Source organism: Embiotoca jacksoni, unplaced genomic scaffold (assembly GCF_022577435.1).
Source record: "Embiotoca jacksoni isolate LCO1_2020_lvr unplaced genomic scaffold, fEmbJac1.0.p SCAF_7, whole genome shotgun sequence".
NCBI lineage: Eukaryota > Metazoa > Chordata > Actinopteri > Embiotocidae > Embiotoca > Embiotoca jacksoni.
This window is the reverse complement of record NW_027185425.1, coordinates 17,560,949-17,585,513: the sequence shown is the minus strand read 5'-3', so window position 1 is coordinate 17,585,513 and position 24,565 is coordinate 17,560,949. Positions and strand designations below refer to the sequence as shown.

Here is a 24,565-nt window from a genome sequence, read left to right as displayed (position 1 = left end):
CTGGATTAAATGCCACACTATTTTCTGTGAATACTTAACCACATATCTGCAACACAGCAGTCAGTCCACTAGAGGTCTTAAATCTGTGTCACGTTCTTTCTCGATAAGTATGGAAAGTAAGGTGCCTTAGGTTTAGGAACCAAAACCCGCATTGGTAGGTGTAGGAAAAGATTGTGGTTTGGGTTAAAATCATAGACTGTATATAAAATTGGACGTAACTTTCCCGGTCTAAAGAATGAGACCAATGCAGAAGTGCCTTAAGCTGCAATACCACTGAGTGCCACAAGAGGTCCCAGCTCCAAAAAGCCTCCATAGACTCCCATTCCACTAGTCTCATAAAATATGAAGTCAGTTAGCTAAAGTCACTCCTCATTAGTTTTCTGGCAGTCCATCTGAAAATAATTACATCATTAATTAGAAAATACGCCTCAAAAAACTTTGTTTTTGGGCGCATGTCTGTTTGATTGACAGGCCTGTGGAACAGTCAGGTTAGGGCTATCAGTATGGGGAACGTAATGTTGTCGGGTTTCCAATCAGATTGAGTCAGATCCACCGCTCGCTCCCCCCGGCTCGTCCAAATATGGTAATTTACGCCTCCAAACCGCTCGGAACTAGCAAGATGGCGACGGCCAAAATCCAAACTCGAGACTTCATAACGGCCGTTCACAAACCGATTGGTGACGTCACTGCTGGTTGCCGCTTGGTTGAAATAAGTAATTTAACATGAGTAACATTACGTACGTCACGGAAGTTACTTCATGTACGTTACAACTTTATGTCAGTAATATTCCATCCAGCCGTCCCCAACCTTCTCTATATGCGGACTTTATCAGTCTTCCGACGCCTTAGAATGAGAACAGGTTGGTTTGCATAAGTGTGCTTTTTACGCTTAGGTAAAACGTGACACTGATACGTATGCGCTGGTGGACTTTTTTTTTTTATTGCCGGCTGCTTTCTCTACACCACCGCCATAAAGTTTATAGTTGCAGTTTTGAGTGAAACATCTGCACATGGCGGGTGTATTGCACTCTTTGGCATGATAACGGGCTTGGATAATAGTCTTATGCAGTTTGAATCTTGCACGAGTATGGAGGGCCTTGCCACTGACAGGAAAAACTTCTACATAGAGAATATTTACTGAATATAAGTACGTTTGGTGAAACATTAAAGACCTACAATAGTATCAACATGTAGGTTTGATTTCATGAAAATATTAAGGCTTATAACTTTAATCTCTCCAGTTAAAGATTTTATAAAACGTCCGTCACTAATTACTGAAGGTTGGATGGGTCCCAACATTGTGATGCCTGCGAGGGTCTCTTAAAGGTGCAGTTACATTTCACACTTCTCTGTTTAATCTCCAAAATTGGTCTTAGATTTCCACCCACTCATTTTTGAACAGACCATTTAGTTTCATCAAGAAGAAAACCTGCTGTATATTGTAGATCCTGGATCTGTTGTATCAACAGCATGATCTGCTGCTGTCGACTAATGCACCAGGCTGAACACTGTTGTGTGGCTCAGTCTGAGTCTCCTATTAACGCAGACATTTAATACACCCCTGGCTGTCTCTTGATGACCTTCTTGATGAACTGTGGAGCTATTTCACTTCACTTATCTGCTATAGAGATAATTGATAGCCCCAAGCATTCATTATTTTTTTCTACATTCACTTCTGATTATCATCTTTCTAACTATTTTAGCTATTTCATGTAAATACCCTCCTTTAATGTCTTATAATTGACGGTTTTATCACTTTCTATTGCCATTTAAACATAAAACAATAGCAATTCAATCCCTCTCCAGTTTTTTCTTCGTCTTGGCAAAATCAGGTGTAGGGGAAGTAATGTGTTTTAATTTTTCAACACCCACAGCGGGTTGTTCGGGGAGGCGCAGTACAAACATACCACCGCATTGAGCACTTGGCACCGGAGCTGTTGCAGAAAAAACTTGATTTTTGCAGCTTACTGCCCCACACAAATCAAATCGTATTTGTTCAGTTGAGTGGTCACCTCGAGCTCGTCTTCTATCTCCAAATCTTTTGCTTTTTTTTGTGTTTATTTTTAACACATTAACTTTTAAATGAAAACACACTCGGGTATTGCGTAACTACTTAAAAAACAAATCACCGGATGTCAGCAAAGTCTGGGCCGCATTTAGAGGAGAATATAAATGGAAAGTAAAATGATGGATCGTTGTGATGGATCCAGCAGTGCTAATGAAGGAAGATTGATAGGAAGTGCTGAGATATAGGAAGACGGAGAAAGGGGGTTGAAGGGTCGGGGATAAAAACGAATGTGAACGAGTGGGAAGAAGGAATCAAGTTTGACTTGTGAAGATAGATGCGACAAGCAGAGTCCCACAACACTTAATGAGTGGGAATGATAGAGCTGAGAAGTGACAGTGTGAGAAATGGAGATGGAGTACAGTTGGTGGACAGGTATGCAGGACGCGAAGAGTTTCCCAGGCTGACTGAGTGATCTGGGAGAAGAAGAAGGGGAGACGCAGCCTGGACTGATGGAGTGAGTGTGTTTGGGTAGCTGCTTTAGGAGGGTGATTGATGGCGGTCGGGGTAGAGATATAATGCCGTTTAGGGTGATTTAATTTGGAGGCAAGGAACTTGGATTGCTTAGCATAGGCTAATTCTGTTTGACCTTCTGCAGGCTGTTTGAGAGATCTCACCTTCTTTCTCCATTAATCATGTTTAGTAAACTTTACTCCACTGAACTGAGAGCTGTCACTCCGTGTTGTGAACAAGACAACGCTGATAATGATCCCAATTAGTTGTTGCATCAGTTTGAGCAAAGCCCCCAGAAATATAGACTTCGATGGTACTTTTCCACTTCAAACATGGGGGCCAACCTCCCAATTTACCCCATAAATAATAAATAACACTGTTGACTGTGTTTCTTGGTTGTTTGTATATAATATATATAGATATATACGGTACTGTATATACTGCACATTTTATATTTATATTTATATTTTTTACTGCTATTTTTACTGCTATTTTATTGCTTTTCTATTGTTCTATTATTATCTTATTGCTTCTGTATGCTGCTGTAGCGAAAAAAAAATTCCCCTCGGGGATTAATAAAGTAACTAACCTAACCTAAAATCTGACAAGATGAAACTGTTACCTGGTCAAGGTGCATCACAATCCAGTCTGTAGCTTTTGGCAAAGATGCTTTTTAAAGATTAAAATGTTTCATTCTTATGTATAAACACTCAGTGAAAGTCTGTTGTTTTTGCTCGAACACCAGTCTTCCTACCTCCATGGACTTTGTACTTCGTCATGACTTCCTTCTTTGATCCTGATCATACATGCGTGAACTTTTCTCAACTAGCCGAGGCAAAACATGACACTAACACGGTATCCTGTATTCCATGCTTTGATGTGATACCAAGCTAAGAATGCTAACCATATTATCTTAGATAAACAGAATATGTTATAACTCATTAATACTCCATGACATAGTTGAACACGATTATATGAAAATACATGTTGCCAAGTGCAAGTAAATTACAAAAAAAGAACATTTATACGTGTCAAAATATCTTTCTTCTTATTGATAGTTATTTCTATCACTTATTTTATATTATATATTAGATATAGCATTTACAGTAATTCTGCTGTAGTTGTCACTGTTTAGTCACAACTGTGGCAGAAGTGTCTTCAGTAGTCACAGAGCCACAACAGACTCAGTAATTGGACATAGCCAGGCCTCTGGGCTACAGGTTAAATGAATGTTGTCCATAAAAAGACGCACTAGTTGCCACATTTCAATTAAACTATTTCAAACATTTAACTAAAAAGATTTTCCTTTCAAGTAATTCCTAAGATTTACGTTGTATTATTCCTTTTACAAAATGGAAAACAAAAATAGTTGCGTGTCTAATAATTTAAATGTCAACTCTCGCATCATTTTATTTTGTATCACTCACCGGGTGGACACTTTGTTTGTTTATGTTGTTTTTTTGTCCTGTTTATACAGAGCAGTGACTCGCCAGTAAAGTGCAAATGGGACCGTTTGACTCGTTCCGAGGGGAACCTGTACATGCCGTCTGAAATCCTGCAGTGATTACAGTCCAACAGGTTTTTCTTGTGTAAGATCTACAATCTCTTCACTTTGAGTCACACGTGATGCCAATCAGCGTTGTTTATAAGCCAGCTCGCAGTCTCACATCTGAAATTAGGGACATTCATCACTAGGGTGGTGCGAAGGGTAGTAATTAAAATGTGTTAGAATACAACTGTGCAGTCATTACAAGAGCTGCAGTGAAGCATTACTTGCTGATCACAAGAGACAAGTGCTCTGGGCAAACCTGGTCATCTGATTTACCTCTGGGGGTTTCCAGAAGATGACATACACACAAATAATGATTCAATACCTTATTAAAAACCTTTGACGTCTGGCCTTGTCAAAGCTACATTCATTGTTGCCTTTTATTTGCTAGTAATGAGTGTTTTGTTTAAAACAATAAGAATCTCTGTGGATGAGAGTTGATGTGTTTAAGGGGGGGATGGTAGAGCATCTTTTTAATGAGAAGATTGTGCTTTTTACTGCATCAATCCTCGTTGAATCCTTGATGTCCCTGCAGGTGACTGAAATAACTTCTCTGAGACATTGATTGCCACTCATTCTGCGGAGGAAATAATAACCTCGCAGGTAGCTCTGCTGTCTATAGTGATTTGCCCCCCAACGCGATGCTGACAGCTCATTACCTCAGTGTTCCTGCTTCACACTGATAATTTACCCAGAAACTCATGCATGTCTCGCCACCTTTCTGTCTTTCCCTCTTGGAAATTATGCTTCATTCATGTGGTTGAATGTGATTGTCTCCCAGACTTAATTTTGTTTTTTAAATGTCTGTCAGAATAATAGTGATTAAGGACTTGTCTTCTCATCCGTGCAGATGTTGAGTGATTTTAACTGAAGGCCAGGTCAGATCTGCCTTTATAACAGTGGACCAAAATCTATTCACTCCAAAGGAATGAGTAAAGTCACCGGATTAACTCACAGAGGCAAAGTCAATCTGATTAAAGCTTTCATGTAATTCAGCTCTGTTGATCTTGAGAACTCGCATCACTGAGCAGCCATAAAAGGAGCGAACAGTGCTGACCAGAGAGGAAGTGACAGTCTGAAAAGGAGGGATGATACAGTGTGGTTTGCTGTTTATGACACAGGATTAGCTCACTAGCCACAATAGTTTGCCAATTCGTCACATACCTGAACACAAAGTCACGAAGCTCGGCCAGCTACACATTTCCATTTTTTTTTTTTTTTTTGTGACATTGTGACTGGTCTGGAAAGACAGTCAGGGAAATACAGAACGTACCTTCAGGGCCCAGAAGAGCTTTTTATGTTCTGTGTCTTTATTCTTTTGATGGCTCACTGTGGTTCGACATTTGAGAACACATCAAAAGTACATGATACGTTGTCCTGATAATAGCCAACAACATTTTTCAAAAAGTGAACAAGGCAGCGTGAAGGCCAAGACCATTATGTCTGTACCTCTGAGTACGTTAGCATTAGCCTTTAGCTCAAAGCGCCACTGTGCTTTAGTGCACCCTGCAAGCCTTTTTAACTTCTAATAGCTTCATAATGAGCTTGTTTGTAGTCAGAGATTTTGTGAAACTGTTAGCAACTATTAACTTTATGCATAAATATAAACAGATACCTGCATACATGGGGGCCAACTGACATATTGGCTAAGCTGATATATTTGCCAAAATGCTCCTATCCTAGAGGTGGATAACATGTCGGGCAGTTGGGAAGAAATCGTAGTCCAGAAATGACAAAGATACAGTTTGTTTTGTTGTTAAAGAACATTGGTGCCATTTTATAGTTTGTCCATCAGAAAAGCAAAAATATATTTTCTCTGTAATATGTCTTACTCTTAAAAAAACAGAAAGAAAAGAAAATATCATTTAATAGATTCTTATAAAAAACTTAAAACACGATATATATATATATATATATATAAACCAAAAACAAATACGCAGAGTAAAGAATATTTGCCAAAGTGTATTATCATAAAAAAATAAAAAATAAATCACTTTTCATCATCTTTATTTTTCTAAATTCATTTGTATTACTTCTGTAAACGAATCAGTAAAAGTATCATTTCAAAAAAATACCTTCCAACCAATCCAGAAAAAAAAAACGTCCAAGGGATACCATAATAAACTGAACAGCACGTCCTCGTTACCTCTCTGACTCTGGCCCCTCTTTCCAGAAACAAAAATAAGTTGGTTACATAAACTTTCTGTACTGTGATTTTTTTTTTTCTTTCCTCAACAATTTGTTGAAGCCTAAATAGATAGTGTAGGCACCCCGGGGTTTAATTTGTCCATGCCATAACTGCCACATAAAAGTACTGTACCCCACAGTGTGTCTGAGTGGAGCATTATCTGCTCAGGGAACGAGCAGCAGCGAGAGCAACATCGTGCAGCGGCAGATTGTGTGTGGGTGAGCAGGCAGGGGATTTGTTGTTGTCTCCCCCCCCCCCCCTTTTTCTTTCTCTTTTATTTATTTATTTTTACAAAAGAAGACGACATTCCCTTCAGCAGCCACCCCCACCTCCCTCCTCCTTTAGGTTCATGCCTGGGAAATCCTCTTCTAGTCGCTGCTGTTTCTGCGTCATCAGGAGCAATTTTTACAGCTTTCAACCTCCCACATGATGGCAAGCCTGAAAAACACGGAGACAGGCCGAGTGGGAAACAGAGGTGCTTCCCCTGCCTTCTTTAAAAAGCTGCTCTTTCATCTTTAGCAGCTTCAGGTTTTTTTGGTTTCAACTGTTCTTTCAAGTGTCTAAAGGTAAAACTTCCCTAGACACATAGAAAGTTGTTGAGGTTATGAAATAGGATTTTTCCCTCTTGTTTTGACCGTCTTGCATTTCGCCGTGTAAGTATATAGTTTCAAGTAATGTCTTCTTTCAAAGATCAATCTCACGAAAGCTAATCATGTCTGTGGAGGTTTGGCCTCATTAGACAAAGATAAATGTGCATGTCAGCAGAACAACAGCAGCAGTTTCTCTCTTGTTTCCAACTGGCTGTGAGGAGCGGTGGTGGTAAGTAATCCCACCACCGTGCCCGAAGGCACCTCCACATGTTGGAGTTTTGCAGGTAAAGTGGATTCATTTGCATAATGAGGGTTGGAACATATTAAGAGAGGAGGCACGGCAGAGTAATGAGGCACGGAGACGGGGGTAAGTGTGCAGCGTGGCATGTGACAGCAGCCATGTTTAGACCCTCACTACAGTGGAGCTCTCAGGGGAGGCTCACTAATGACTTGTGATGATTTTTCTGGAGATGAGTCATAACAGTTGTCGCCTCCTCCTCCCAACTCTGAATCTGTCCTCCTCAAACAAGCACCTCCACCGCCTGTTGATGTTGTCGTTCCCGTGTGGATTTGGCTCGGCAGGCTATTGTACACTGGCCTTGTTTGGTTTTCCATTCTTGGATACGATGCCAGAGGAGGAGAAGGAGGGGATGCTTTACAGCGCTGCCCATCTCCTGCACTTGTGAGTGCCATACGATCCCAGTGAGCAAATATTTGATGGGGACATACTCCATTGAAAGCATTGTCAGGCAACGCAGCTCTCGTGTGTGCAGCGCTTCAGCTTGTTGTCGTGCTCCTCTGTTTGTCGCCTCATTATATTGTTCTTACATGACCAAAGCACTCAACTGCCCAGTATTGTCCGATGCCTCGTGTACTGTATGTTTGCATTGCCCTGGGACGAGCTTAGTTTACGCTATTATTTCATGCAGTATAAGAGACGATCAAACATTTTTTAGATTAGTAAATATTGTATTCCTATAATTAGCTTCCAGACAATTGTGTGCTGTTGAGCTCCCTGCAGACTGCTTGTCAGGCCAGTTGAAGTGTTGTAATATTTATCAAACCAAATGAGCCTTCACACACCCTGGGGATATCTGCAGTCTACTCCTACATCAATGAGCAAGATAGCACCCTATTAATTATAATGATCCATTCAAGAAATTCTCAAAAAAAGTTTAATCAGACGGGATGTGAACAGAGTTGTAATAACAGATATGGCAAAGAAGACAGTTACTGTATGTCACCGAGTTTGAAGTGCTTTACAAAATGAGTGGAGAGGAGAAATCAAAGTGCTCAACAGCGAGAGAGATGTGACTCCCAGTAGAGCTGCAGAAGATACCAGATTATCATAATGAAGGGCAGGTTATCCCGGGGTATGGTCTTCATTAGCCTCGTATGATTCCCATGGAAATGTACATCTCTTTTAAAGTGGCATGGTAAAGCAGTATAGGTTGACATTTCGGGGAATTCTTGCATCTCCAAAACATTACATTTTTACCACACTGATGATAGAAATCGGTCCGCTATAGCGAACTCATCTTCCGAACTCATCTGACTCAGGTCAAAGTTCGTTTCCCTTTTTGAACAGTGTTTCCTGCCTGAGAAGAAAGTTTCCGGCAGCGTCTCCCCTGGCGGTTAAATGGTAAATATTCTGCACTTATAATCGTGTTTTATTACCTCAGCAGTCTCAGCGTTACGCTCCAGCATCTGAGCCACAGTTAGAGTAGTTACATGTAGCGGTGTTAAAGTCGTTAGGCACCCGAGGTGTGCTGAATGAATGACACGAAAATGGTTCATACTTGCCAGCAAACATTTTGCATCAAAACTATTCATACAAGCAGTGATGTGAATCTGCCACAGTTGTTACAAAAAAGGTCAAAATGGATTCATGTCTGGTCATTGAAAAAAAAAATATATATATATATAAAAAAAAACCTGATGTATTTAAGATGGAGAAAATATATATTTTTTAAAAACTGCACAGCTGCTCTCAGAGTACACCCTGCTTAGTCAAATCCACCTCCTGAAGGGAAAATACAACATAGCTTTTTCACCCTGCAATATTTACGTTCTGTGGGAAAGTGCTCATGACAAAAACAACAGTTAAAAAAATATATTAACATGCAAGTTAGTCACACAAAAAAAACGTCCGTTGTGTGTGAAGGTCTTCAGAAAAGACAGTCAGGTTCAGGTTGATGAAAAAGGGGAAACACACATCAACAGGGAAACAATCTTGGATAAAACACCGGCAGCTAGCAGCGGTACTAATGCTAACATTCACTACAAAACATGAGCTCTGCAGTTAGTAACAGACGGACGGACCAAATGTCAAGCGGCACTGCAGGTTACTGGAGCTCTATCAGCTGAAACCAAGTGGCCCACTGAAACTCTGAAGTCACAAAGGGGTGAGTGAAGTATCGATCGTGAAAGCTGCACTTACAGTGGCGGCCTGAGTCACGCAGTGATCTTACCCTCATTTTTCCTGCAGTTTCAGAGTGAAACCACACGCAGAGATTGAGAATAAAAGTTGTTTTGTTACCTGTAAACAGAGTCGAGGCAGCTGTGTGACACTGCAAGCAGCCTTAATGCTAAGCTAACTAGCACCTAGCTGTAGCCTCATATGAAGTGGACATATTTAGGCTGTCATCAAAGTTCATCCTAATTCTCTGCCAGAAAGCAAACTATTGTATTTCCCTATGTCAATGTCCAACTGTCTTATATGTAAATGTGGATATTTTATTACTGGAGTCACCTCATGAATTGTCACAGTGACTCTATAATGAGGACCTTTTGTTAGAGAAATCTTATTGGTCAAATAAGGTAATCAGAGTGCAGAAACCGTCTAGTTTTTTTACAAAACATAATTTAAGAAGGATCTCTTTGAGTAGTGAGGACACAGTCCGTGTTGTGATGAGGTCACTGACTGAGAGAGTATCTGTTCTGCTTCTGTTTACATCAGGCTGCTGGATTATCAGATAGATGTATTTCAGCAGCTGTTTGTGTTTTTTACTGCTTCACACTCCTGCTATTGATGTCTGGCGGGGGAAGATAGGCCTAATTATTTCCCATCCACATGTGATTAACAGAGATTTGCCTTTAAATGGCCTCATCTCCTGTCCAAATCTGCTCCAACATGGACCGGCAGATTCAGACCTGCTCCATGAGCTCGCTGCTCCGAGCCTCCATGGGAATATGAAAGTAGGAAATTGCATATTCTCCTTTACTAACCGTGTGTTTTTTTTAACATTCAGCAGAAATGTGTGTATTTATTACAGGAAAAGTCAAATTTAGTGCCACTGTTGTCTCTATTTATCATGTGTGTGTGGTAAGGACCGCTGCTACTTGACCTCTGTCCTCTTCTATGTATCGCAGTTATGTAATAGTTGTGCCTCAAGCCGGCAAAGAGCTGTGAACTTGATTAGACTTAATTAATTCTGAGTTTTCTGACATCAGTCCCAAACTGAAGTCGGCAATCAAGAGCTTTCTTTTCTTTTGCCAAATTGAGGCCAAGTGGCAGCAAATTACATTTGGAAAAGTAAAAAATTAGATCATGACAGCATTGTTGCTGTTTGGTTGCAGGTGAGTGTGTGTGGGAGGAAGCAGAGAGGAAACAAGGCCAAAACCCACAGCTCATATTTTGTTCTGAGGTTTACCAGGAAGGTCTGCAGAGTGTGGGATAAGAATTCAGAAAGTAATCGCACTACGTAGAACAATAGAACAATAAATCCACAGAATTAACCCTTTAACGCACTACTTTCAGGGGGATTTCACTACCTTCACTTTTAAGGTGATATCTTGGTCATTGTTGGGACTAATAATTCATGTTATATCTTGGGGTTTTTTTCAGGACAGTCTCGGCTATCCAAATCTATCGGAAAAAAAACCATTAAAATTACAGTACATTGTGAATAGGATATGTGCCGCATGTCTCTGAATACTCAGTGCGCTATTCAACCGAGAACAAGGGATGGGAATTTGGACACAATTTGCGTCCATCGGATTCAAAGGGTTAAAGCTGCACAAATTGGGATTTTAACAAAGAAAATATGCTGGTTTCCGTTTTTTAGTGTATCTGTCAACAACGATACAAGATAGACCACCACAATATTTGGTACAAAAATTATTGTTCTCCTCCACATGATTTACAACAATGTAGGTGACTCCTCTAAGCTGTCATCTCAGGCCATCATCAGGTCACATTGATGTCCAATATTTTGGTATATTACCTATAAACAAATTGATACTCCAATAAACCTCAACTGTACTTTATCAGCATATTGACCTGTTAAACTAATTCATACTAAACAGCAGCATGTAAACTGTCAGCATGTTAGTATGCTAACATTAGCACGTGCTGTCATGGCTGTAGTTTACTGTGTAAGAGTTTTAGACATGAGAGTAAAGTGAGGATGCCTTTGGAAGTTTATTCATCAGTTAACTTCATGCAAAGTGTAGTAAAGAAGTTGTTTGAGATTCTGGTTCGATACTGTCGGTGGTTCCAAACATCTTGGAGACCTTGTGTGGATTTAGTCTGTCTTCAATCTTATCTTCATGTGATCACGCACTGAATCCATGATGTTGAGATTTCATGGCTGTAGATGGTCCTTTAAGACTCTGTATGTTTGGACTCACTGTCCCGCTGCAGAATGAATTACGGACCAGTCAGGTACCTCCCTGATGGTATTGTTAGATGTGGTCACTTTCACCAGAAGTAGCATATCAAAATCTAAGAGTAAAGAAAAGAAAAATCACAACTCACTGATAACAATGCACACACATATCCAGTAAACCATCTCTATCGGTGTCCAAATATTTAAACCTCAAAGTTGATGTGGAGGTTTTTATTTGAGATCTCATGACTATTTTTAGTCTGTGACATAATGCTCTTGTACTGCAGCAGCCCTGGAGTCGTCCAGTTTATATATAAGCAGATGAGTACTGAGGAAAAGATCCACAATGGAACTGAACCATAAAACTCCAATACAACCATACAAACTGATGTTATAGAGTAAACACAGTAATTCCAAATGTAGTTTTGTTGTCAGTCTCTTTAGAATAAGTATTTTTTTTGTGTGTGGTTGGTTGGTTGGTTTTGATTCGAATAGAACTCAGGAAGCAGCAAGCTCATATCTGTTCTCCACCCTTTATGCCCATTATTGGATGTGCGAAAGAACATTTAATGAATACTGTGAATGTGTCCAGTAGAGTGATGCATTAACATCATCTATAATGTATGCCACTGTAGAGCAGGCCTATTCAATCGAATAGGTCAGATACTGCTACTGATAATTTATCTATTGACCAGCATATGCAAGTGTGTGCCCTTTCATGTGCTAATATAACTACTAGCATTATGATGTAATAGGAGTAGTTATTCTGTGTATTTACAGTGATCATATGAGGCCATATTGCCCCATTGTACACTGGGATTTTGTTTGGTTTTACTGACAGCAAGTTGCTGCACAAATAGTTGAAAAGTCAGTACACAAATAAACTTGTGTATGTAGCCTCAGTTGGGACTTGGATTGCACACATGTAATAGCATAAGCAGGAAAATAAGCAGGAAACACAAACTGAGTTGTACATTGAAAGTACTTCAATTATTCATTTTTGAATTAATGACGGGATTATTTTCAGATGGACCACCACAAAACTAATAAGGAGTGACTTTAGCTAACAACATCGAGATAACTCGTGATAAAAATGTACTGACTTCGAATTTTATGAGCTGGAGGCTTTTTGGAGCCAACCTCTAGTGGCACTTGGTGGTATTGCAGCTTAGGGCCACATCGGCCTCATTTTTCAGATCTGGAAGATACATCCACTTTTATATACAGTCTGTGGTACTAAATGAAGGCAAAGGTGTCAAGTTACATCTTAACTCCTTTAAGGCACCAGGGCATTTTGTTCTTAGAAAAAACATAAAGTCTGTGTGGAGTCTGTGTGTGATGTGACTTGGGTTAGCATCGTTTGGGTCTGAAATTTGAAAATAAAAATAAAAAATTAGGTGTGTGGAGTTAAGAAAGAGCTTTCAGACCAGTTACTCAATCCTGCTGGAGGCTAACAGCCCGGGGCTACATTGGACACTACGAGCATAACACACAAATCTGTACCGTCGAGTGATCTGAAAGTTTTATAAACTGTCCATCATGAATCTCAAAATATTTTCGAAGTTCACTGCTAAATCTGTGAAGTACTCTCTTAAAAACAAAGGACAATTTCCTCACACTCTCAAAATATGTATTTTATTTTTTGAGTCACACTTTGGTGAAAGAACAAGACAGAAACACAAACAGTGAGTTCACCTGCACAAATGTACTTCCTGTTCTTGACTTCATTCACCGTCATTCTGTGACTGCTCCGTGGTCAGTTTATGCGACGGTGACCTTGACTATTTTCTATTATCTTAACTGGACGATAACACAATATTTGAGATTTGTGTAGCGTGATGTCAATTTAATTCCTGAGGATTAAATTGTGCTCTCGTTATTAGAAGGGGCATCAGTCCAATATTGGACAAATTATCAATTTGCGGAGAGGCGGTGTCATGAGGAGGGGTGTCATGAGGCCCACGTTTAGCACGATTTGATTCAAACTATGTATAAAAGAAGTCCCTTATTTCACTTCACCAACGTAATGAGATATATTATTGCAACACAGATCACATTTTAATAAGGTCATTCTACCCAATTACTCAGATAGAGAGGTGAAGGAGGTTGAAGAAGAGTGAGAGAGAGGGGTGAGAGACAGAGGAGCAGAGAGAGAGAGTGTCTGCATAGTCACATAAAGTCATAGTTTGCGATACAGAACATGTGTGACTTTCTATCAATGTCATACTGTTAGCAGAATCATCAGAGTACATTATAGCAGGGTATAAGTTAGGAATCACAAAGTCCATATTTTGTTCCTATAGTTCGTGAGTTTTTGGTGACCTATGACCACGAGGGAGACGTGGCTCTTCGAGATGGTCAATACTGGCGTCTGGGGAGTATCGACTTTGGGGAGGTGGCGTATTGGAGCGGTTGTGACCCAAAAGGGATAAAAAGGGGTGTCCTGTGGTTTTCGGCCGGCAGGCTGTTGTCTCCAAAGTGGCATGTTTTATACACCTAAAAAGGTGTGGAATTCGTCACTTGTGGCAAAAGGGTTGAGTTTTTATGAGGAAAAAGGGTGCTAGGTTCTGTTGACCTAGGCCCGAAAGGGTTTAACAAAAGTTCACATCCTCCAGGGATGTGGGGGTGAAGGCAGCTTGATGGGTCCTTCTCAGGTCACGGGGATAACGGGTGAGGAGATGTGGTTCTGGCACTTTGTGAAGGATACTTCAAAGTGGGTTCGCTACATTTGGATGTAGATGCAGATTAGGATGAGGACGCTAAACGACAAACAACCAATAACCGCTTTCTACAGGTTTAAATGGCGAGACACAAATAGAATATTTGCATATGTTGTAAAGTATCCACTGCCCTCATATACAGCCTGATTTTTTCAAAAAGTTGTTAAACACAATGTATTTGGGGAATTGAGTTAACTCTGCGGTGCGTTTGGTACACTTTTAGTAACTTCCTTGTATCTTGTAACTCTCAATGTAAAGCTTCTGTGGAGTCATCGAAGGGTTTCCCCCAGCTGTTCAGCTCTGATTTCTGCTTTTATGTTTGGATGTGCCGTGGAGGTCACACAACGGAGCTGCGGGCTGTTACTTCATTCGGCTTCAGCCTCAGTCAGATCTGGCAGCAAGTCAACAACTTTGGGAGAATTTTATAAAAAAAAAAGCCCAAATCAAGATTACCATCACAGCATGGGGCCATTAAAGTGTGATGGCACGCAGCCAGCTCGCTAGTACTCTCCCACACTATTGATTTTTGTATTTTTTTGTATTTTAGGGCATTGCAATACCGCAAAATATACCTGTGGTGTCATTTCCTGATCAGACACACACAGTATAGCAGAAACTAAATTGTTGAGATATTAATAATAATCATCTTTATTTAAAGAGCTAACACTATGTAGCGCTTAAAAAGTAGAAAAAAAGAGCTAACAACCAAGTTAAACCAATACATAAAACAAGTACAGTATAAAACAACACACAAGAAATCCTTTAAAGAAAGAAAAAATTTAAAAATTAAATTTAAAAATGCATTAATAAAGATGAAGTTTTAGAAAAAGGCTCTTTAGTAGTGTATTTTTTTATGACGGTATTTAAAGGAGGTCAGTAACTCTGCTGACCTGATTTCCTCAGGCAGCTCATCCCACAGCTTCGGGGCTCCTTCGGTGCAGACGTCCTGTCACCTCTACAGTTTTCAGCCGCTCCTGGCGAACAGGTGAGGACTTCTCTGCCCGAGGAGCCCATGTTACAGGTTCATGTGCGATTAAAAGGTCAGATATGGAGCCCGGAGAGAGGCCATGAAGACCCTTTAATGTCAACACGACCTTAAGATCTTAAAATCAATTCTGCAGGATACTGGGAGTCAGTGCACCGCGGCTGCAACATGTGTGATGTGGTCATTTATCCGGGTTCACAGTTCTGTACAGTGTGGAGTCCATTAATGGATTTTTGATTGAGGCTAGTGAAGAGGCTGTTTCAGTAGTCGCAGCATGAGGGATAAAGGAAATGCCCTTTGTGTTTTTGAAAGATAAAAAAAAAAAAAAAGATTGTATCTTTGAAATATGATAAAAACCTGTCTGCACAAGCTTTGTTAGCTACTGCTCAAAACTTAATTTGGTCAATCTTTGTCCATCTCAAGCTCCAACCAACAGTGGCGTCGCTGATTGGTTTGTGCATCACCATGATGAAGCCTCGAGTTTGGATTTTGGCCCTCGCCATCTTGGAGTGGTTTGAAGCCAGAAGTGATCATATTTGGACGAGCTTTCGGGAGGGGGGGGGGGGGGGGTGGAGATCTGACTCGTTTTGATTGGAAAGCAAAAGATACTAAGTCCTGCCCACCGATAGCAGAAACAGGCCTGTCAATCAAACAGATATGCCCCCCCAAAATACCACTTTTTGAGGTCACGTCTGGATTATTTTTAGACGGACCGCCAGAAAACCAATAAAAAGGAGTGACTTTAGCTAATGACATCATTATGACATGTGGAAAATATTTGTTGACTTTGTATTTCATGAGAAGTCGAATGGGAGTCTACGGAGCCAGAGGCTTTTTGGAGTCAACCTCTAGTGGCCCTCGGTGGTATTGCAGTTTATGGCACTTCTGCATTGGCCTCATTTTTTAGACCCGGAAGCAACGTCCACTTTTGCATACAGTCAATGGTCCATCTACTGTCCCTGCCGGGATGACTCTCAAATGCATTTATCAGGATTTTAAACACATACATGTCCCTCTTTTGAATTGTGTTATTTAGTGTTAAACCAAAAGTATACGAGGTGTTTTCGTGTTGTTCCATGTTCTGTTTCCTACTGAGAATAACACACCAAGCAAACAAGGCAGCTATTAGTCCGACATGGAGAAGAAAGTCTTTCTGTTGACGCTTGTAAGGAGTTCTTAGTATCTATAGACCTCCTTGACACTGATTGTTAAAATTAGCTTTAACAACAAAAATAAGGTTGTTTTTTTTACCAGCCGTAGCCACAGATTTGTATTCATTCATTACATATGTTCTCCCTTCTACAGGAGTCTCTTCAGATCTGTTGCGATCCTCTTTTGAAGCCCTACAGAGTGCACTCTCCGTCCCACTCATCGTCCGACACGCGGCAATAAGTTGCATCGTCGAGCGTCTCAATAAGTGCGTGTAAGCATCTTCACCTGTGAATCCTCGCGATGCTCTCGGCCGACTGAAAGCGAAGGATGAGGACGCTAAACGACGATCATCTCGGGTGCTACCGTGCAAACAAAGCCGGCAGAGTACACTAATGTTCTCGAAGAGGGAAGCAGCCATCGAGCGCAGGGTGAACAAAGAGAGAGCGGGCTGTTATTTAAGTAAACAGAAGTCACACAGCCACCAGGAGCGAGTGAGAGCGCTGATGTTTTGGATGAGTAATGCTGGTCGTGGTGCTCACAGGGCAGCGATGAGTGTTTATTCAGTTAGTTCGCTGTTCTGTGTGAAGACCGAGCCAATATTATTCTACACTGTTGCTGCAACATAACCCTCCGGTTCTCTCTGCTGCTGTCTGAAGTCAGAGCACCCGAACAGGTCTGCTTGTTTGGGGTGAATCGTACTTAATATCTCTCTAACAGTTCAATAATTACACGCAGTGAGTGTTGGATTTCAACGAGTGACAGCTGGACAGCGATTACTCAGACCTTTCAGAAAAATGCCGCAGTGGGAGAATCTGCAAATTTATGATGGTTTATATCGCCTTCATCAATTTGATATTTATTAAGCAGCATATGTTGCTGCAGGGAAGGCTAAAATTAGCACAGTTCAAGATGTACGGGCCGCCTGTGTCCAATGGATAAATGTGGAAATGTTTCACCTCAAGCAAGCAGAACAATATCCGAACACGTTCCCCGCTCCTCCTCATCGGAGCAGATGGGATCTTTAAACGTCCGCTGAAGGAAAAGAAAACAGATATCAAGTGAGTGGTTGTTATGGCGATAATTCTAAAAGAGGCAGATGGCTGAGGGGGATATCGGAGTCTGGCGGGTTATTTTTAGACATACGGCAGCAGCACACCTCAACCTTTTAAAGCACATCCTCTGCCTCCACGGGCGCGTTCGTCACCGACCCTGCCTCACTCGCAGCCGCTGGTCGGGGATGAGCTGTTAAACCCCGCTGACCTGGTCAACTGGTCTTTGTTGATGCTCATCCTGGAGGAAAAAGTCACTGTCATTGTGTTTAACCTGGAGTTCTGCTTTAAACAGGGATTCGTATTCTCTTAATGCAAACAGTTTTGTTTCATGATATATATATATATATATTTTTATTTGAGACACAAGTTTTGTTTCTCTTCTGAGTTCTTCATCATGGTGATTTGTTGTATCACAGTACATTTAGATTTTTTTTTTTAAACCAAATTAATACACATGTATTTTGTATTCAAGACTTGGCTGCCCTTCTCTATCCGACTGAGTCACTGCTATATTCTTCACCACACTGAAGCCATTGTGGTAAAACTGCTATGAAATATTTTTCTTTTCTCAGAATTGATAGCTTCGGGTTAAACTTGCATTCTGCTTTTACTGTAGCCCGGTGTTGTTTTATCTGTTATTTGTTGTTATTGGTGATGTCACTTTTAAAACATTTTCAACCTCAGTGGAGGTGTGATCAAAAAGTTCAGAGACTGTTCCTGTTGCGCGTGAACAGAGATTAGCACTGTAACGTGCACGGAGCGAAAGGAAGCTAAAACCCTCGTGAGCACATATTCCAAGTTTAGTCACTTGATCAACATCAAGTCAAGTTATTCTAGTATAATGCACTACACTCATTTTTCACATATCGAAGTCTTGTGTTGCATCATTTTTCAGGTAAAACAGCTGGCAGAATGTTCTTTTCTTTAAAAAAAAATCAGCTTTGACTCCACACACATTCACTCAGTCGGAGCTTATTGCTGATGTCATCAGTTTTGCTGCAGAGTTACCAGCCCTTTCCTACAGAAATACAATATTTACTATTTACTATATTATTTTGATGAACATGACACCTATATTTATTCGGCTCTGATTTCTCAGCTTCCCCGTCTCGCCTCACAATATTTGTGAGTGAATCTTAATGAGCTGAGTCGACACCCGCTATGACGCACGGCATAATCTTATAAACATTGACACATCACCCGGCGTCGGTCATCATCTTTATCTTCACCTGCGCTCCAACTTCAAGGGCGACAGCGATACGGCGAGGGGAGGAGAGGCTTGTTTAATCTCTGAGTTGCAGTTTGATCTGTGGCTTTCATACTCACGCAGGAGGGAGGTGTCATCTCTCTCTCTCTTTCACTCTGTTTCCTTCCTGGTTGCTGTGGCGACGCCTGCTGCAGCGCTTCGCCTCTGCAGACTCCAGCAGCAGCATCTGGGCAGAAGAGTGTGTGTGTGTGTGTGTGTGTGTGTGCGTGTGCGTGTGCGTGTGAACATTAAAAGCCAGCTCCACATGTTACGTAACATGTTGTAAGCGCTCTACCTGCTCGTTAGCGCAGGAAAGAAATTAATAAACAGATCAATTGCTCTCGTTGCTGAGGCTTGAATAATGAACCTGTCACAGCCCAACAAATCGATGCGTTGAAATTGAGCTGAGTGGAGTCCCGGGCCACTTCGTAGCGAACAGCGCGTATACACGCACTCCTTTACCCCCACACACTCACCCGGTGATGGACCTGTTGCTCAAGCAGCACTTGTTGGAGCAGCAAACTGAGCTGTGTTTTTGTCGCAGTGATATTTCTGCCTCCAAATCCTCATCTTTGCTTCACGCTGACATTTACCCATCCTGTGCTTTGTGGCCTGTTTTATTGGTACAATTCTTCTAACGGCCCAAACTCCTCTGCAGCTCACTTACCCCCTTCATTTTCTATTCTGCTCCTCCTCCCTCCTGCTCATCAGGCTGTGAAGAAAATTTCATCTCTTTGCTAAAGCCTGTGAAAGCAGCGCTCCTTCAAAATGCAGGATTTGAGGTTTTTCTCGGGCTGAGCTGTTGTTAGGTTTTAAGCTTGCTGGTTTCTGCACAAACCACCATTTTAATTATGGGTTTCTTATTTAAAAATGGTGTAACACAAAATTCTGTGAGTCTAATGAGAATGAAAAGAAGGGTTTTGTGAAAGAAGACATATTTTTGATGTTTAAAAAAACATTTTCCACACTTTGTGTTTCTGTTGTGTATAAAAGAGAAAGAGAGATGTGTGTTTTTTCTGTTTCAACTGTGAAGTGACCCTCTTACATCAGGCAGCTGCTGAATCTAAATGACAGACTGCTGGTGAACAGAGTTGTTGGTAAAAAACAGTTTTAAGAACATCATATTATATCATTGTTTTCTGCTTTTCACCTTGAAGTATCTGAATGGAAAGCTCCTGGACTTTAATAAGCCAATGTTAGCTTAAGTAGCTCAAATCGCACCAGCAGTAAAGCAGAGCTGGGCAAATTTTCAAGTCAATGAATTAAACTTTTCCTTAAATGTAAATACATTTTGTCAAATGCAAATACATTACAAACAATAGAAAAACTGTTTCATTTACAAAATAAAGTAGCCGAGTTCGGTTTACTTTGTTGACTTGTCGCCAGAGAACAGAGAACATTTTTAATCACAGTATTGGTTGAAGAAAATCACATTTTGATGTTTTCCTCAAATCGCTCGGCCCTAAATATCGCTCCCCTTCAGTCTGAGGGTCGTAACCTTTGCTCATTCGGCCTCCTGGCACGCCGCATCCTTTGACGCAGGTATAACACAAGGCTGTGGAGGTGAACTACAGAGCTTTCAGTACACTCAGAGGAAACATAGCAGATGCTTTAAAAATCAGTGGTTTGCCATGACCTTTGGAGTCATCTCTGGAGAGATGCAAAGATGTGGTGCAAACTGTGAATACTACCTAGTTTCATTCCTCACATCAGTGCTGATTTTACACTATTTTAGTTCAAACTTTTTTTTGTTTGTTAGTAATTGGATGTATTTTGAACACAGTTGGCCTCTGTGTCGTTCCACTGCTTGTTGGTTTATCTAAGTCAGTTGATTGCCTGTGTAGTTATATTCAAACCAGGACAGCAGAGTAGAGAAACTCTGGAGCAAGTGTTCATGCTGTGGGCGTGTGTGACTGAGCTGCATGTGTGTGGGTGTTCATCAGCTCATTACAGACTAACCATCTTCTTTTGTTTGCTTTTAATGTGAAAGAATTTATTTCTAATTTTAGAGCCAATGTAGGCTACCTATAATTTGCACATCTCCTAGCAACAAGACTTTGAACAAATTAAATATAACTACTTGCCAAGGTGTCACTATAGGTTGAGTGCTACTGATCATGAAAGGATTGTGTTGTATGCATGTGCATGTTTCCAAATGCACCATCAGCACATAGTTGGTCCTCCGTATGAACTTCACAGCAACGAGAGGTAATTGAAATGAGGTTTGGGCAGCACAACTAGTTTTGTATTTTACATCATCAACGGTTGAGGGAACCGTGGTTATACTTCTCCGTCTACCTTTCGCACAATGAAAGACGTCGATTTTCTGAACGTGTCCTTTATATAGACGATAACTATATTGCAGCTTCTAAGTGATCTCATGTACTGGAAAAGACAATGTGATGAGTGGACAGGACTTATACCAAGTGGCAAGTGGGGGAGGGGGGGATGATGGATCTGAATTGATCTGATTGGAAACCGGAAGGTACTACGTCGCTCACCCATAGCAATCAATCAATAAGACACGCCTCCAAAAACACAGCTTTTTGGAGCTTATTTTCTAATAAGTAAACGGGATTGTTTTCAGATGGATCTCCAGAAAACTAATAAGGGGTGACTTTAGTCCGTGAAACCGTGATAACTTGTAGAAAAACTTTACTGACTTTGAATTTTATGAGACTAGTTGAATAAGAGTCGATCGAGCCTTCTTTGGAGCCAACCTCTAGTGGCGCTCGGTGGTATTGCAGCTTCCGCATTGGCCTCATCTTTCAGACCTGGAAGCTATGTCCACTTTTATATACAGTCTGTGACTAATACCAGTCTTATCCAAACACAATTTTCAGAAATGTATTTGGTCGCCCAGTTTAGTACAAAATCCAAACCAAAACCGGATGTGTTATCTGTAGAAAGAAAAATGGATGTTCATGCAGATGTAAATGTATGCAGATTTCATTGAGATCAGATTTCACCTGCATCAACAGCCCGACTGTGTCTGGATTCGGTACGGATCACGATTAATGCAGTCTGTACACTTCAGCCACTTCTTCAGAGAGAAATCTGTCAAAACCCGGCGTAACGCCACCTCTTTCCAAGGAAGCCTGACAAAACAAAACAGATTCTGCACTGTTTCCATCATGCGGAGGCTTCTGACCCGACTGTCAGCCTCGGATTTGAACACTTTGTGTGTTTCTTACTTTTGTGTTCTTTTTGATGTCTTGATGAATACATCCTCTTCTTCGTCTGTATTGTTTAAAATCATCATTTTATCTGAATTAACAAAAGCAAGCAATGAAATGCTGAACGACTTCAATGTTGATCGACATTTTGCTTTGTATTTTTTTTAGAGTGGGTTAAAAGTGGATCAAACAAAATACAATAAGAATTGAAAAATCCAGAATATTCTGAAAGACACAAGATAGACATGATATTCGGCTAAATTAAATGTGACAGTCGAGTTACTTTAAACACGCTTCACATACTTCAATATCTGATATACTGTGAAATAGATTTTGATGCCTTTATTTCGAAAGCATCCTCACATTACTTTCAGTGCCCCGTATGTTTTCACAGCACTGTACAAAAGTAATGTGATATTTTATTAACTTCACAGAGTTCGTATTAAAATGGAAAACGTCAACTGTAAAGTTGTCTCTTCTTTGAAATTATGTGTTCATATTAACTGTAGATAGAAATGACTTCACAACCGATGAATGGCAGGATATCATTAAATTACTCCTACTTAACTGTTGTAACTTTAAATTGTGTCTTAAGTTGTGACTTAAAATGTAAAATTTTTGTCAGTACTCAAAAACAAACTAAGGTTTGAAACCAGCATTTACAAAACAAAAAGAGAAAAACACCGATATATTAGCTGATTCTCAACCTAAAAGTGATGACATCAAGAGCATTAATTATGATACTATCAATGTGATTTTTGCATACATGTGTGGGATCAAAATATCACAGTGAAACCACGTTCCATGTTCTTCCCATGAATTCAATTCAATTCAATTCAACTTTATTTATATAGCGCCAAATCACAACATAGGTTATTTCATGGCACCTAACACATTAAAGTCCTTAAATCAATTTAATATTACAATATTATACAGAGAAACCAACAATACAACAATTCCCACATAAGCGAGGAGGGAAAAACTCCCTCCAACAGAGGGAAGGAAAAACTCCCTCTTAAGAGGAAGAAACCTCCGACAGAACCAGGCTCAGAGGTGGAGAACATCTGCCTCGACCGGTTGGGGTGAGAGGAGAGCAGAGAGAGAAAAGGACAGCATAGAAATAGAAGAGAAGAACTGTCAACCCGGTATCACCCCAAGGCGTGTAACACACCTATCAGTCCTCTAGAACCGAGTCTATATCCTTTTTTTTTCTCCTAGAGCTATTTTGACAAAATGAAAGTTTCTGAGCTACTAATTTGTTTAGTAACGTTCATACACATAGCTGAGTTGTGTGTTTTACAAAGGGTGGAGCTCAGAATCCGCTGCACCGACACAGTGCGGAGCAGACGGGCAAAAATGAGCGAGGGGAGATTAGCCACTCGTTAATCGACCGCGTTGATACCGTCTTTGTCTTGGACAGCTTCAAAAATAAATACAAAAATTAGATCATGTTGAAATGGGTCGCTCGTATATCTGGGCGGCCGCCCGTGGAAGTCTGGATAGGAAACATCGCATTTTGATGGAACCTTCAGCGAGCGACTCAGAAACTGTTAACGAGTTGTAACGTGTTGGAGACTTCTACTCTTCAGGACACCGTGTCAGTGTCACGTGTTGCCTCACCTGGGGGAGAAAAAACTCCTAGTTATGGTTCGGAAAATATTTCTTTCAAGAAATCCACGTCTCTGTCTCAAAGACTTAAACTTAAACTCCTGGTTAAAAATTACCACAATTTGATGCATCCACTTCCTCACGTGACCTCCTTCCTCGACCCATGTCATATATGCGTGTAGTTATCACGCTTGGGCGAAGCAAAACATGACACTGACACGGTATCCTGTAGTAGACTGACAGCGATCATACACGCTTTGGGCTGATGCTAAGCTGCAAAAATAGCGGTGTGATTTGAAATGTATGAAAGACGTCTGAAGAAGGAAAAAACCCTCTTCTGAGTGCTCGCTGCTTCTGCCTGTCTGTGTTGAGTGAAGTGTGCTTTTAATACAGACGTTGAGCTGAATGTCACCCTCCTGTAGCTGCAGCCTCCCGGGCCTCACTGACAGACAGCAGGGCACGGGACCCCCCCCCCCCCACCGTCTCTATATTCATACCCCCACCCTCCCTCTCCTCGACCCGCGCCCCTCCCTCGCCACACGCAACAGATCGGCACACCAGCGGCACCGAACGCAGCCCGGCTCTTCCATCAGGCTGTCACAGGCTCAGCCGCTTTGACTCAGTGTTTATCACAGCCGCGGGCGCGACACCACAAAGTGTATGACAACCGCTTTGCACGTGCGTGTGCGTGTGCGCGTGCGTGTGCATGTGTGTGTGTGTGTTGTTATTCTCAGAGGAGTCGTTCCTCGGGTGATCTTTTCGGGGGACCCTGAATTCCACGTGTTCGGAGTCGGCCTCCTCCTCGGCCCGTCAGCAGTGTGCCGGCGCTCAGTTCACCGAGATAGTTGTTCAGAACAAATCAGAGTGTCTCCCTCTGTGCCAAATGGAGGCCACATCAGGAGTCAGTGGCCGCACATTAACAGAATTGAATTGAATCCACTCGTTGTCTCTCTGTTGGTTTTGACCGCAAAGGAGGGTGGTGTGTGTGTGTGTGTGTGTGTGTGTGTGTGTGTGTGTGTGTGGTGGAAGGGGTGGGGGGGGGGGGGGTAGAGCCACGTGAGCAGAGAGAAATGTACTTCTAAGTGGTGGACGTGGTCGGTGAGGTTATTTCAACTATCTCATTCGTCCCTTCAAGACAGGAATTAGTCATGCATGAGATTAACAGGAGGGA

The 24,565-nt window shown here is 41.2% G+C and overlaps 1 protein-coding gene across 4 annotated transcripts in view; it reads left to right on the top strand.

Moving 5' to 3' along the window:
* trappc9 (trafficking protein particle complex subunit 9) overlaps positions 1-24,565 on the top strand; it is a 231,486-nt gene that overhangs the window by 203,301 nt on the left and 3,620 nt on the right. The window lies entirely within an intron of this gene.